This window comes from Schistocerca americana, chromosome 2 (assembly GCF_021461395.2).
Source record: "Schistocerca americana isolate TAMUIC-IGC-003095 chromosome 2, iqSchAmer2.1, whole genome shotgun sequence".
Lineage (NCBI taxonomy): Eukaryota > Metazoa > Arthropoda > Insecta > Orthoptera > Acrididae > Schistocerca > Schistocerca americana.
In genome coordinates this window covers 408,157,215-408,170,568 of record NC_060120.1, presented here as the reverse complement: position 1 = coordinate 408,170,568, position 13,354 = coordinate 408,157,215, and positions in this window count along the sequence as shown.

The window sequence follows — 13,354 nt, the reverse complement described above, 5'->3', positions numbered from 1 at the left end:
CTCTTTATACTTTTCTGGGTAATTCTGCATATTTGTTGATGAGGTTACGGCTAATTTTGGTGGTGGTTGAAGGGAACATCTACTTTATTTGTGTAGCCATTGTTATACATTAGGACAAGACTATGTCATTTGTCTCCTTATGATGATATTCCATTGTTTGAGAAAAAAAATTGTTTGTGTTATTTAATGCAGCGTGTTATAACTTAATTTGGAACTTATATTTGATTTTACAGACGAATGGAAAAACTGGTAGAAGCCGACCTCGGGGATGATCAGTTTGGATTCCGTAGAAATATTTGAACACATGAGGCAATACTGACCCTACAACTTACCTTAGAAGATAGATTAAGGAAAGGCAAGCCTACGTTTCTAGCATTTGTAGACTTAGAGAAATCTTTTGACAATGTTGACTGGAATACTCTCTTTCAAATTCTGAAGGTGGCAGGGGTAAAATACAGGGAGGGAAAGGTTATTTACAATTTGTACAGAAACCAGACGGCAGTTATAAGAGTCGAGGGACATGAAAGGGAAGCAGTATTGGGAAAGGAGTGAGACAGGGTTGTAGCCTCTCCCCAATGTTATTCAATCTGTATATTGAGCGCGCTGTAAAGGAAACAAAAGAAAAATAGGAATTAAAATCCACAGAGAAAAAATAAAAACTCTGAGGTTTGCCGATGACATTGTAATTCGGTCAGAGACAGCAAAGGACTTGGAAGAGCAGTTGAACGGAATGGACAGTGTCTTGGAAGGAGGATATAAGATGAACATCAACAAAAGCAAAACGAGGATAATGGGATGTAGTCGAATTAATTCGGTTGATGCTGAGAGAATTAGATTAGGAAATGAGAAACTTAAAGTAGTAAAGGAGTTTTGCTATTTGGTGAGCAAAATAACTGATGATGGTTGAAGTAGAGAGGATATAAAATGTAGACTGGCAATGGCAAGGAAAGCGTTTCTTAAGAAACGAAATTTTTTAACATCGAGTATAGATTTAGGTGTAAGGAAATCGTTTCTGAAAGTATTTGTATGGAGTGTAGCAATGTATGGAAGTGAAACATGGACGATAAATAGTTTGGACAAGAAGAGAATAGAAACTTTCTGAATGTGGTGCTACAGTAGAATGCTGAAGATTAGATGGGTAGTTCACATAACTAATGAGGTGGTGTTGAATAGAATTGGGGAGAAGAGGAGTTTGTTGCATAACTTAACTAGGAGAAGGGATCGGTTGGCAGGACTTGTTCAGAGGCATCAAGGGATCATCAGTTTAGTATTGGAGGGCAGCGTGGAGGGTAAAAATCGTAGAGGGAGACCAAGAGATGAATACACTAAGCAGATTCAGAAGTTTGTAGGTTGCAGTAGGTATTGGGAGATGAAGAAGCTTGCACCGGATAGAGTAGCATGGATAGCTGCACAAACCAGTGTCAGGACTGAAAACCACAACAAACAATTTGATAGGAGTTAATGTAGTATCAATAATCTGTGCAGCAGGTAAATTTTCCATGTCAGTGGCAAAATAAGTTGTGGTTAGGAGTTTTTTTAGCGTTTTTATGTTTACTTTTTGTTGCATATCGTATTTTATGCCCTACTCTAGTAACTTTTGTTCTTCTGCAGTGAAACTAATATCAGTCAGGTTTAGAGTTCCTGTATGAAACTAAGATGATTCTGAGTGGGCTTTTTCTGATCTAGTTTTGGGATATTGTGTATGTAGCAGAAGTTGTGTCTTTTTGTTGTATACAATTCGTATTTGTTTAGCAGTAATGAGAATAACTGGTCAAAAAATAGAGGACTAGTACTAGTGCTACGACAAGTTTGCTACATACATATCTTTATTTCAAACATTTTCCATAATAATTTGAACTTAATTTCTTGTTCCAGTGATAATTCTTAGTTCATGGTTCTTGTTTTGAATTTCTTTGTTTGTATTTTTATGAAACATATGCTGCGATCCCTTAATTTCTTAACATATTTTGTTTAATTTAGTGAAACTGAGGTAAATTTTGTTGTCTTTATATGTAGGTACACATATTGTAGAAAATTCCTCATGCTACTGTATGCCAACTGTGTCAGCAAATTATATTTTCGAATAATTATCCAGATTTGTAGATAAATACGTATGTTATACCAATAAACAAATACATATAATATATAAAACAAAAGTAATAGGGTAGGTTGTGCTATTTATATATTACACTACGAGGTGAAACAAAAACTAATTTTCAAAATCGTTCTTTAGCACCAGATCTCAAATGCTTCTGTTCTCATCTGTTCTGGTTTGTCCATAATCCCTCTCCCATTGCCATACAATGCTGTGCTCCAAACCTACGTTCTCGGAAATATCTTCATCAAATTAAGGTGTGTGTTGGATGCTAGCAGCCTTCTCTTGGCCAGGAAGGCCAATCTGCTTCTTATATCCTCCTTATGTTGTTTGTCTGCCATGTGTTAATTTGCTGCCTAGATATCAGAGTTCATTAACTTCATCTACATCATGATCACTAAATCTGATGTTATTTTTCCACTGTTCTCAATTCTATTACTTCTCATTACTTTAGACTTTATTCGATTTACTCATTCTGTATTCATCGGACAGTTTATTCCATTCAATAGACACTGCAATTCTGCTTCACATTCACTAAGGATAACAAAGTTATCACCATATCTTAAAATTGATATCCTTGCATCTTGAATTTCAGTCCTTGAAACATTCTCTGATTTCTGTCGTTGGTTCTTCGACGTTTAGATTGAACACCAGGGGCAAAGGATTACACCCCTCTCTTGCACCCTTTTCAATCCGACCACTTAGTTCTTAGTCTTCCACTCTCATTGTTACCTCTTGGTTCTTGTACGTATTGTATATTACCCATCTTTCCTTACACCTTACCTCTTTTTTCTCATAATTTCGAACATCTTACACCATTTTACGTTGTTGAACGTTTTTTGGAGATCGACAAATACTCTGTAAATTTCTTGATTTTTCTTCAGTCTTGCATTCATTACCAACTGCAATGACAGAAGTGCTTTTCTGGTGCCTTTCCCTTTTCTAAAACCATGCTGATCGTCACCCAATAGATCCTCAATTTTCTTTCTCCATTCTTCTGCATGTTATTCTTGCAGCATCTTGGATGCATGGGCTGGTAAGCTGACTGCGAGATAACTCTTGTATTTGTTGGCGTTTACGATCTTGGGAACTGTGTGGATGATGTTTTTCTCAAAGTCTGGTTGTATATCGCCAGTATCATACATACTACTTACGAAAGTGAATAATAATTTTGTTGCCACTTTCTCAAACGATTTTACAAATTCCGATGGGATGTTATCTGTCCATTGTGCCTTATTTGATTTTAAATCTCCCAAAACGCATCTGAATTCAGATTTTAATAGTAGTCCCCAATCTCTCCACAGTCGACTTCTGTTTCTTCTTCTGCCACGTCAGACAAATCTTCCCCCTCAAGGAGGATTTCAATGTACTCTTTCCAGCTATCCATTCTCTCCTCTGTATTTAACAGTGGAAGTCCCATAAAACTCTTAGTGTTAACGCCATTGCTTTTATTTTCACCGAAGATTGTTTTGATTATTCTATATGCTGAGGCGGTTCTTCCAACACTCATTTTCTTTTTCTATTTCTTCACATTTTTCATGTAGCTAAGTCGCCTTAGCTTCCCCGAAATTCCATTTTATTTCATTCTAAAGTGACTTGTATTTATATATTCCTGCATTTCTCCAATATTTTTGTACTTTCTTGTTCCGTCGATCAGCAGAAGTATTGCTTCAGTTACCCAAAGTTTTATGGCAGTTTCCTTCTTTGTAGCAATGTTTTTTCTTTCCAACATTGATGATTGCCCTTCTTAGCGATGTACATTCCTCTTCAACTGTACTGCCTACTGAGCTATTCCATACTGCCTTCTATAGCCTTAGAGAACTTCAACCGTATTTCGTCATTCCTCAGTACTTTCGTATTATACTTGTTTGCCTATTGGTTCTTCCTGACTAATCTCTTAAACTTCAGCCTACTTTTCATCACTATTACATTATGATCTGGGTCTATATCTGCTCGTGAGTACCCCTTGTAATCCAGAGTCTGATTTCGGAATCTTTGCCTGAACATAATCTAATCTGACATCTTCCTGTATCTCTCGGCATTTTCCAAGTATTCATCCTCCGCTTGTGATTACCGGCCAGTGTATTCGCTATTACTGACTGTAATTTATTGCAGACGTCAACTGGTCTATCCTCTCTCTCTTACTTAATACCAAGTCCATATTCTCCCAGAACCTTTTCTACTATTCCTTTCAATACAATCGCATTCCAATCCCCATGGCTACTAGATTTTTACCTGCTTTAATGTACTGAATTTCCCTTCAGTATGCTCATATACTTTCTCCATCTCTTCGTATTCTGCTTGAACTACTGTTGTCGTTGTTGCTTTGCTGCTGATTCTGATGACAACATTTCTGTCAATGAATTGTTCGCTGTAACTCAGTCTCTGTTCTATCCCCCTATTCATAACTAATCCTACATCTACATCTACATCTACATTTATACTCCGCAAGCCACCCAACGGTGTGTGGTGGAGGGCACTTTTCGTGCCACTGTCATTACCTCCCTTTTCTGTTCCAGTCGCGTATGGTTCGCGGGAAGAACGACTGTCTGAAAGCCTCCGTGCGCGCTCGAATCTCTCTAATTTTACGTTCGTGATCTCCTCGGGAGGTATAAGTAGGGGGAAGCAATATACTCGATACCTCATCCAGAAAAGCTCCCTCTCGAAACCTGGGCAGCAAGCTACACCGCGATGCAGAGCGCCTCTCTTGCAGAGTCTGCCACTTGAGTTTGCTAAACATCTCCGTAACGCCATCACGTTTACCAAACAACCCTGTCACGAATCGCGTCGCTCTTCTTTGGATATTCTCTATCTCCTCCGTCAACCCGATCTGGTACGGATCCCACACTGATGAGCAATACTCCAGTATAGGTCGAACGAGTGTTTTGTAAGCCACCTCCTTTGTTGATGAACTACATTTTCTAATGACTCTCTCAATGAATCTCAACCTGGTACCCGCCTTACCAACAATTAATTTTATGTGATCATTCCACTTCAAATCGTTCCGCACGCATACTCCCAGATATTTTACAAAAGTAACTGCTACCAGTGTTTGTTGCACTATCATATAATCATACAATAATGGATCCTTCTTTCTATGTATTCGCAATACATTACATTTATCTATGTTAAGGGTCATTTGTAACTCCCTGCACCAAGTGCCTATCCGCTGCAGATCTTCCTGCATTTCGCTACAATTCTCTAATGCCATTTTATGCTGCTGCTGATACGACCTCTATACTCATCTGAGCGGAAATCATTATCTTCTTTCCAGCTAACTTCACTGAGGATCACTAAACGTAGATAGCTTCACAATAACTAATATATTTCTCAGTACTTCAGAACTAAAGTTACTTAGCACTAATAACAAACACACTAATACTTTTTCCGATGAGTAAATGACACTGTTAATGGCAGATGGTTGTAACGATGGCATACAACAGATAGATGCACACTAAAATAACTGTATCCTAACATGAAAGGCGAAGTAGAACATTAACACAATAACCAGATCAACTTCCTCGACCTAACAAAGAAAAAAAAAAAAATGCGTAACAGTTCGACATTTACATTTGATTTATTTAGTTGTTCCATAAACAGTTCTCACCGTGGTTTCTTGGCTTCATATGTCAAATTCCTCTTGTATCATTCCTGCCAAAAACACCTATTGATTTAAGCTTTGTGACACCCTTTAGGATAGTAGCCGTCAAACTGCTTCCGGAAGTAAGTATTCGACCGGCCCTCGTTATTCAGACGTGTTTTACAACAATATGCATCTAGCAGAATAACAGCCGTGTCGTTTAGAGCTTGTTAAGAGTGTACTTTTCTCACTCAGTAACAAACAGAAACACTTAAGGAGACAGTAATATTTTAAGATCTGCTTAATTTTAATTTATGTTGGTGAACTTACACTTGAACTGCAGCTGGTCGCTTACTACAGTGGCGGAAGAGTCGGTAGCGTGTCCACTGTGCGGTTTGAGGATCGGGAGAGAGGGAATGTTTTACTGTTTATCTTCCAAGACTGACAACTCATGGCGTGCGTGACTCGTACCGATCCGCTGCTACGGTATAAATTATGACACGGAGGAAATAGCACGTATTTGTAACAAGGAAATATGAAATTAAAGGCTGCTGTAATGCAACACAATGAGCAAAAGAAAAATGATTCTAAAGCTCAGGAAACATTTATGTTCTTGTCTGATATTGCATAATTCATTTAAAGTTGAGTACAATTATTCTATTGATCATCAGCTCTTCCAGACACTACAACAGATTCTCAGCCAATTACAGTCTCACCACTTCTGGGTCGCTGATGGTGGCGTCAGTATGGAACGGAGAACAGTCGACACGAAGTATTATTAACAAAAATTCGTGTCATCCAAAATGACACAAACATGGTCAATTTCATACAGTTATTACACGAGCTAGTAATAGCGAATACTCTGTTCAATAACCACAAGAGGAGGAGGTATACTTGGAAAAGGCCCGGTGATACGGGAAGATTCGGTTGTTTGTGGATGACACTGGAACTATTGTTCGGTAATGTGTCATATATGCCCGACTGGACACAGATCTGGTGATCCAGCAGGGCAAGGCCACAAGTCGACACTCTGTGGAGCAGGCTGGGTTACAGTAGCTGTACTTGGGCGAGCGGCGTTATCCTGTTGGAAAATATCCCCTGGAGTGCTGTTCATCAATGGCAACAGACTGACCTACAAGTTTTCAATCAGAGTGCTCCGGCTGTCACAAGAAATCTCACCCCAGACAGCAGCTCCAGGTGTACGTACAGTGTGTCTAGCACGCAGACAGGTTGATTGCAGATCCTCAACTGGCCTCCTCCTAACCAACACATGGTCATCACTGGCTCCGAGGTAGAATCAGCTTTCATCAGACGAAATAACAGATTTACAACGTGCCCTCCAATGAGCCCTGACTTGACACCACTGAAGTCACAAATGACAGTGGTCTCGGGTCACGCTGCAGCTCGGAGCTGTCCTTGAAGTAACCGATTTGCAGCAGTTCGTCGTGTCACTGTGGTGCCATTTGCTACTCAAGTTGCTGCAGCAGATGTAGTACGGTGCGCCAGTCATACGCCGGACACGACGGTCTTCCCTGTCGGTAGTGCCACGTGGCTGTCCAGAGTCTTCTTGTGACCGTAGACTCACGTGACCACCGCTGCCTGCAGTCATGTACAGTGGCTACGTTTCTGCTAAGTCTTCCGACAGTATCACAGAAGAATCATCCGGCTTCTCGTAGCCCTATTACACTACCTCGCTCAAACTCAGTGAGTTGTTAATAATGTCGTCTCTGCCACCTTAAAGGCATTCTTGATTAACGTCAACTCACCAAAAAAGTCCAATTTCAAAGGTAACTTACGCTCATGACCTTCACAGCTTGAATTTAAAGTAAATCTGATTTTCGTCCTCGTAATGGCACTCCTAGAGTCACTTTTAAAGGAATAGCGAGGAATTTGAATAGAAATCGTGTTTTAGATGTAGAAAGACGCCTACCAACTCTCGTTTATGTCGGACAACTCCCTCTTGATGTGATTTTTTTTTTCCCGTGAGTATATTTTTCGGCCCAATTCAGTTTGCCCAGCCTGTATAATGTGATCTGTTTCAACTGCACTACGCTGTCATCTTCACATCTAACGGTAACAGTACGTTACTGTGGCATGTTGTGGCTTAGTCAAGCGACGAGTTACTGCAATAAGGATCATGTTGTAGGTTGTGTATATTTCATTCTGTGTACTATTTCAACGTACTTACTCTTTTCGATTATTTATCTTAACTATCTTGATTAGGATTGCAGAATACCGCTTAGTGAGGTTGAAACTGTTCACCTTATACGAAGGGAAGTATAGCGATGTAGAAATTACAATAAAAAGTGCAGCGATCTAGACATTACAATAAGCTTCAATTTTCGGAGGGTAGCACAGTGTACTTTAGAGTTAATACGTGCGCCATGAGGGAAGATATCGAACAGAATAACCCCTTTGGAATCCCAGAGCGCCGTCGCCGTGACTTTGTCGGTTGCGGCTGCAGCTTTCAACTTTTTCATCGGAGAAAAATTGGCGTGGCGATTCTCCATGGATTGCCGTTTTAGTGACGATGTTCTACAAAAAAAACTGTAACATTCAGCCTCATGACGAGCAAAAAATTTCACACAGATGGTCCTTCGATGCTCTTTGTGGTCTTCTGTTCGGTGGCAAGGAACCCCAGCGGGCATAGACCTTTGAGTACTCCAACTGATGGTCGCGTGTGTCAGCGCTACCAACGGTGATGTGATATGTTGGTCACCTGGAATTAGAGTGTCCACACGTTCCAAAATTGAAGTACTCGCAGCTGTGTGCGGCCGGCCAGCACGCGGGAGATCGCGACCTCTTGCGATGATGACAGATGGCTCGCCCAATGACTCACCGTGCTTTTGTTCATTGCCAGGCATCCGTAGATAATCTGAAAGTGCCTATGAATATCTAAAATGCATCTCCTTCACAGACTCCAGATTCAAGGCGACGTATTGCGCCGCCACCGATCAGAGCTCCATGGAAGTACAGAAGCTGAAGCGGGAATATTCTACGACGTCGCACAACATATTCCGGATTTTTTCACTCTAAACTTGACGAGAAAAAAATGTCTTATGTTACTTGTTGTCTCGTAAGTTGTCCTTATCTTTTCCTTTTACACAGATCTGAAGGTTCATTGCTTGTAATCCGAAACCGATAATATTAGAATAAAATTTGCGATACCAAACTGCTAAAAATACACCCCTCCTGACGCAGTAGTGGTGGTTATCTCTCAGACATAAGGATATATGATTTTTGCAAAGTATCTTACTCTCAATTAATACTTCCCGTTTAGTTTTTAGTGTGAAACTGTGTGGTAGCACTGCCGCTTTCGTCTTCACGTTACCTGAATTTCTCTCTGCTGATTCTGAAGGTCCTGGAAGATACCTGAGAATACTGCGAGAACGGCTTTTTATCCAATTGGTGGTGACAGGGCGGCGCGGCGTGGTCCGCAGGAAGAATAATTTGTGGCCGCGCGGCGGTCTGCGGCGGAAGCGACACGGTGGCCTTCTCCGCCCTTCCCTTTAACTATTCACCAGCGAGTCGGGCTCCCGAGAGCGCGCCTGCAACTTGCATCGGGTTGCTCTGCGTGCCCAGCATACGGCGGCGGCGCCACCCACACCGGGGTCACGGCGCCACGGGTGACCGACACCTTCTGCCGGCTACCTGTCAAACAAACTGACACCACTAATCAGACAATACAGACCATGGGGAAAAAGAGTTACTTGAAACAAAATGACACAGATAAAACTTGTTGCGTGTACAATGCACCTTCTTTTTATTCCAGTTTAAATGTCAACTAAGGGTCATGTGCATGAGGTGGGCGCAACTTGGATGTGGGAAATATTTACCAATATCATAAGTTTGCTGCGACCTACAGCGTCATCGAATTTCAAAGTGGGTTAGTAGGTATGGCTGCCATCAACCGATGGCTGGTTTGAACACCACAATGGTCCTGATGGAGGTGGTATGCCGTTGCCTTCCTTGGACAATCTTGAGCTAACCAAGGGACCAGTGGATGACGATCAGTTTGGCTTTAGAAAAGGGATGGGCACCTGAGAGGCACCTCTGAAGTTGCAGTTGGTAATGAGAGCAAGACCGAGGAAAACTCAAGACATGTGCAGTGGATTTGCCGATCTCCAGAAAACGTTCGACGATGTAAAATGGTGCAAGATGTTCGAAACTCTCAGAAAAAAATAGGATTAACCCATAAGGAAAGATTTGTAATATACAATATTTACAAGAACCAAGAGGTATAAAATAAGAATGGGAGATCAAGAACGAGGTGCTCGTATTCAAAAGGGTCTAAGACAGGTATGTAATCTGTCCTCCTCCTTCCTACCAGCCAATTATACGGAGGCATATGCTTTAGTGTGGACCGTATAGAACAGCCCGGTATCTTTGAAGTGAACAAATATTAAGGAATTTAATTAGGTGGTAAGTAACGGTTTTAATGATATTTCATTTATCAGGTTCCGTATGTCCATGTGAGCCAAAGCTACTTGATCATGAAACAAGGCAGTATATACACTGAAGAACCAAAGAAACTATTATATCTGCCTAATATCGTGTAGGGGTGCAGCGAGCGCGCAGAACTGCCGCATCACGGCCTGGCATGGACTTGACGAATGTCTGAATTAGTGCTGGAGGGAAATGATACCATGAATCGTGCAGGGCTGTCCATAAATCCGTAAGAATACAACGGGGTGGAGATCTCTTCTGAACAGCACGTTGCAAGGCATCCAAGATATGCTCAATAATTGCCAATGTCAATGAAGTTCGCCAACAGCAGTGCAACGTAAGATATTATTTTGTTTTATTTTGAAAGCTACCACTTTCAGCATTTCCTTATGCCATCTTGAGACCCAATAATCATCTCTCCAAATAAACTAAAATGTCATATATAGCCATAAATCACTGGATGGCGTGAATTCAATCTAAAACACAAAGTAGTCAAGCCTAAAGTAAAAATTCCATTTCATTTGATGAGATGCATATGAGACCTGAAGATGGTATAATGAAATGCTGAAACTGGTATCCTTGAAAATAAAATAAATAACGTCTTAAGTTATAAGGCTGTTGGTGAATTTCATTGACACTGACAAACACTTAACCAGCCGATGTCCCCAGCCATAATGGACAAACAGAGATTCAATGCTCAATAATGCTCATGTCATGAGAGTTTGGCGGGCAGCGGAAGTGTTTAAAATCAGAAGAGTGTTCCTGGAGCCACTCTGTAGCAATTCTCGGCGTGTGTGGTGTTGCATTGTCCTGTTGGAATTGCCCGAGTCGGTCGGAACCCACAACGGACATGAATGGATGCAGGTGATCAGACAGGATGCTTACGTACGTGTCACCTGTCGGATACGTATCTAGACGCACAAGGGGTTCCATATTACTCCAACAGCACACGTCCCACACCATTACAGAGTCTCCATCAGCTTGAACAATCCATTTTGTAACGCAAGGTTCATGGACTCATGAGGTTGTCTCCATACCAGTACACGTCCATCTGCTCGATACAATTTCAAACGAGACTCGTCTGACCAGGTGACATGTTTCCAATCATCAACAGTCCCTTGTCGGTGTTGACGGGCCCATGTGAGGGGAAAAGGTTTGTGTCGTGCAGTCATCGAGGGTACACGAGTGGGCCTTCGGCTCCAAAGCACTTATCGATAACATTTCGTTGAATGATTCGCACGCTGACACTTGTTGATGACCCAGCATTAAAACCTCCAGCAGTTTGCAGTAAGTTTGCACTTCTATCACGTTGAACGCTTCTTGATGGACATTTTTTGGGCCTCAGAGATATCGAAATTTGATGTTTTACAGGATTCCTGATATTCACGGTACACTCGCGAAATTGGTCGTACGGGAAAATCGCCGCTTCGTCACTACATCGGAGAAGCTGTGTCCGATCGCTCGTGCGCCGACTATAACACGACTTTCAAACTCAGTTAAATCTTGATAACCTGTCATCCTAGCATCTAACAAATGCGCCAGACACTTGTTGTCTTATAAACGCGTTGCCGACAGCAGCGCCGTATTCTCACTGTTTACATATCTCTGTACTTGAATACGCATGCCCATAGCAGTTTCTTGGGCGTTCAACGTAATTTACAGACGCCGATTAAATGTTAACAGAAAAATTACAGAATTATTAAAAAAAGTAAAAGTTGCGCATAGATATGCAAACTACGAGAACGAATACCAGAATTGGAAGTTCAGTTGAAGGTGAATAGGCATCTCTAAAAAGGACAAGCACAGATGTTCGACAGACAAACATTGGTACAAGGAAAGTAACTCCGAAGCAGTCTTCGGTAACAGAAGAAAGTCCTCTACTAATCGATGAAACGAGGAGGTAGAAACATGTTAAGGGGAAGATATTTTGAAATATTATACAAAGACCCTGCTATTTTTGAAGCTTTGCTCAAGAGATTATAGAGTTAGGCGATAAGCTTATTTCCGCAGCACTACCGGTTTCAGGCATTCTACAATTATATAGCGCTATTTCAATATATAGTTCTTATGTTATATATCTCATTGGTTTTGTAACAGCTTATTGAGTACTTACTTCCATATCTCATCGTTGATGTTGTAGCTGGCAAATGTTTCTGCATATTGTATTTGTAGCGCAGATAGATGTTGCTATTGAGAACATTTTCTTGAAATTCTAGTTTTCTGTAGGTTCACAGATTTACCTGACTGAAGTCAACAATGTTGTATGGTTACATACTTATCTTATTCGTCCTCGAAATTGTGTGATGATTAGAGATCCTTTGTATAGATTCATGTGTTCTAAAATTTCGATTAAATTTTTGATTATATTTTTATACAGAAATTCAGTCTGTTTGTTTAGCATTTTGTCAAGATAGTTTTCTATGTGTGTATATATTTTTATATCTCGAAAACGTTCATTATTGGACCTTTGCGTATTATACTGTACGTAAGATTTTCATTGTGCGGTCGAACTGGTTTACGTTATGGTTTTTTGTTTACAAATACCAGACCAATATGGAGGACTTTTCTCGATAGCTGATCAGCAAATTTCGTCCTGTTAGTTCTATATCGAATTTTTCACAGTCATTAATCAGTTTTATACATACCTGGGTATGTGTGTGCTGGCGCTTTTGTTTTACTGCAGTGGATTTGTGATTTTATGTTGTGTACGGAACAATATGCAAACCCATATATATTATTTTTTAATAATGAATGTACTTTGTATGATATATTTCCTTGGTATGCTTGTGGTTTGTATGTGATTTTCCGTTTTTTGGGGGCTTCTTGTATTAGTTTTATGTCAGGATGAATTTGGATATGTGTGGACTTCTCATTTTTCTCTCATATTTTCTGGCTTATCTGGGATCACAACTGTTTTGATGTGCTGTGTATTTGAGGGTTCTTTCTGTACAGCTTTTTGTTGTGATGGTAGGTTGTGTGCTAACCTCTTCATCTCAGAATAGCACTTGCAACCTACGTACTCAGTTATTTGCTGGATGTATTCCAATCTCTGTCTTGCTCTACAGCTTTTATCCTCTACAGCTCCGTGTAGTACCGTGGAAGTCGTTCCCTCATGTCTTAACACATATCCTGTCATCCAGACCCTTCTCGTTATCAGTGTTTTCCACATATTCCTTTCTTCTCCGATTCCGTGCAGAACCTCCTCATTCCTTACCTCATCAGTCCACCTAATT